Source organism: Triticum urartu, chromosome 2A (genome assembly GCF_056163025.1).
Source record: "Triticum urartu cultivar PI428250 chromosome 2A, HENAU_Tu73, whole genome shotgun sequence".
NCBI classification, from domain to species: Eukaryota; Viridiplantae; Streptophyta; class Magnoliopsida; order Poales; family Poaceae; genus Triticum; species Triticum urartu.
In genome coordinates, this window is record NC_141874.1 from 416,222,649 (window position 1) to 416,226,361 (window position 3,713).

The following is a 3,713-nucleotide window of genomic DNA, read 5'->3' on the forward strand; positions in this document are numbered from 1 at the left end:
AGAGGAGGTACTGCTGCTTCACAAGGTTGGATGATTAGATTGAGCTTCTTCGGTCATGTCCCTTGCTACTTTTAGATTTGGTGCTTGAGAAACATAAGAAAAATGCTTATAAGATCTTCCCTCAGGTAATAATGTAATAGTTGTGAGACACCATCTGTTGAGCTCTTTTTTGTCACAAAGAACGAACACTGTTTTGTGTTGTCGTACAGTTTGGTCTTTATTTTAAGTGTGTCTACACCACTTGCCAGCAGCCAGCAGCCAGCAGTCTTTAGTTACGTTGTACCTGAACGTTTTGCACAGTAATGAGCTGCAGTTTCTCTGTTTTTCTTTTGCACACCAGCTTCTCTATTAATGTCGATGTTTTCCTTTTTTTTAACTGGATCTTGGTGTCTCCATTGCACATTGCAAATCGGTTCTGATATTCTGTCATCTTTATGTTTGCAGTTAGCCATTCTTTTACTCGCCAGTTGTAAAAATAGTAGATATTTCAAGTCCAAATCCTATGGGCAAAGTGGTGATCGTAAAAAAAAATCATCTAGCGAGCCAAGTGGAGTGTCCACTGTAGGCCAAGTGGTGATCATAAATACCTACACAACATTGCATCAATACCTAACATTCCGTATTAAAAAGACGGGCGCGGCAATGCGTGCCAACGGTGATCTTGTAATGTGTAATAACAGCCCATAATGCAATAAATATCGATATAAAAGCATGATGCAAAATGGACGTATCACCCCGCAAGCCCAATCCGAATTTGGTGGGGGCGGCCCCCCTTTCCTTCCCTCTCTCTCCCTCTTCCTTCTTCTCCTACTCCTACTAGGAAGGGGGGAAACCTACTCCTACTGGGAGTAGGACTCCCCCCTTGGGCGCTCCCTATGAGGGCCGGCCCTCCCCTCCTCCACTCCTTTATATACGGGGGAGGGGGCACCCCATAGACACACAAGTTGATTGTTTAGCCGTGTGTGGTGCCCCCCTCCATAGAATTCCACCTCGGTCATATTTTTGTAGTGCTTAGGCCAAGCCCTGCGTCAGTAACTTCATCATCATCATCATCATCACGCCGTCGTGCTGGCGAAACTCTCCCTCGGCCTCAACTGGATCAAGAGTACGAAGGACGTCACCGAGCTGAATGTGTGCAGATCGCGGAGGTGTTGTGCATTCGGTACTTGATCGATTGGATCGCGAAGATGTTCGACTACATCAACTGCGTTTCATAACGCTTCCGCTTTTGGTCTACGAGGGTACGTAGACATACTCTTCCCTTCTTGTTGTTATGCATCTCCTAGATAGATCTTGCGTGATCATAGGAATTTTTTTGAAATTACTGCATTCCCCAACAGTCGCATCCGAGCCAGGTCTATGCGTAGATGCTATATGCATGAGTAGAACACAAAGGAGTTGTGGGCGTCGGTATATACATATTTCTTGCCATAACTAGTTGATTCTTGATTCAGCGGTATTGTTGGATGAAGCGGCTCAGACTGACATTACACGTACGCTTACGCGAGACTGGTTCTACCAACGTGCTCCGCACACAGGTGGCTAGTGGGTGTTAGTTTCTCCAACTTTAGTTGAATCAGATTCAATGAACAGTGTTCTTTCTGGAGATCAAAAAGCAATCACTATACCGCGTTGTGGTTTTTGATGCGTAGGTAAGAACGGTTCTTGCTAAACCCGTAGCAGCCACGTAAAACTTGCAACAACAAAGTAGAGCACGTCTAACTTGTTTTTGCAGGGCATGTTGTGATTTGATATGGTCAAGACGTGATTATATAAATTTTTGTACGAGATGATCATGTTTTGTAACACAGTTATCGGCAACTGGCATGAGCCATATGGTTGTCGCTTTATTGTATGAAATGCAATCGCCATGTAATTGCTTTACTTTGTCACTAAGCGGTAGCAATAGTCGTAGAAGCAATAGTTGGCAAGACGACAACGATGCTTGGATGGAGATCAAGGTGTCAAGCCGGTGACGATGGTGATCATCACGGTGCTTTGGAGATGGAGATCAAAGGCACAAGATGATGATGGCAATATCATATCACTTATATTGATTGCATGTGATGTTTATCCTTTATGCATCTTATTTTGCTTAGTACGGCGGTAGCATTATAAGATGATCTCTCACTAAATTTCAAGGTATAAGTGTTCTCCCTGAGTATGCACCATTGCTACAGTTCGTCGTGCCGAGACACCACGTGATGATCGGGTGTGATAAGCTCTTCGTTCACATACAACGGGTGCAAGCCAGTTTTGCACAAGCAGAATACTCGGGTTAAACTTACTGATTTACCGCTATCATTTTGGGGTCATGCTTTACAGACGGCTGCATTCACGTTAAATAGGGCACCATCGAAATCCGTTGAGACAACACCTTATGAACTGTGGTTTGGCAAGAAACCCAAGTTGTTGCTTCTTAAAGTTTGGAGCTGCAATGCTGATGTGAAAAAGCTTCAACCTGATAAGCTCGAACCCAAATAGGAGAAATGTGTCTTCATAGGATACCTAAAGGAGACTGTTGGGTACACCTTCTATCACAGATCCGAAGGAAAGATATTCGTTGCTAAGAATGGATCCTTTCTAGAGAAGGAGTTTCTCTTGAAAGAAGTGAGTGGGAGGAAAGTAGAACTTGACAAGGTAATTGTACCTGCTCCCTTATTGGAAAATAGTTCATCTCAGAAATCAGTTCCAGTGATTCCTACACCAATTAGTGAGGAAGCTAATGATGATGATCATGAAACTTCTGATCAAGTTACTACCGAGCCTCGTAGGTCAACCAAAAGTAAGATCCGCACCAGAGTGGTACGGTAATCCTGTTCTGGAAGTCATGTTAGTTGACCATGACGAACCTACGAACTATGAGGAAGCGATGATGAGCCCAGATTCCGCAAAATGGCTTGAGGCCATGAAATCTGAGATGGGATCCATGTATGAGAACAAAGTGTGGACTTTGGTTGACTTGCCTGATGATTGGCAAGCCATAGAGAATAAATGGATCTTCAAGAAGAAGACTGACGCTGACGTAATATTACTGTCTACAAAGCTCGACTTGTTGTGAAAGGTTTTTGACAAGTTCAAGGAGTTGACTATGATGAGACCTTCTCACCCGTAGCGATGCTTAAGTCCATCCGAATCATGTTAGCAATTGCCGCATTTTATGATTATGAAATTTGGCAAATGGATGTCAAAACTGCATTCCTTAATGGATATCTTAAAGAAGAGTTGTATATGATGCAACCAGAAGGTTTTGTCGATCCAAAAGGTGCTAACAAAGTGTGCAAGCTCCAGCGATCCATTTATGGACTAGTGCAAGCCTCTCAGAGTTGGAATATATGCTTTGATAGTGTGATCAGAGCATATGGTTTTATACAGAGTTTTGGAGAAGCCTGTATTTACAAGAAAGTGAGTGAGAGCTCTGTAGCATTTCTGATATTATATGTAGATGACATATTGTTGATCGGAAATGATACTGAATTTCTGAATTGCATAAAAGGATACTTGAATAAGAATTTTTCAATGAAAGACCTCGGTGAAGCTGCTTATATATTGGGCATCAAGATCTATAGAGATAGATCACAACGCTTAATTGGACTTTCACAAAGCACATACCTTGATAAAGTTTTGAGGAAGTTCAAAATGGATTAAGCAAAGAAAGGGTTCTTGCCTGTGTTACAAGGTGTGAAGTTGAGTCAGACTCAATGCCCGACCAC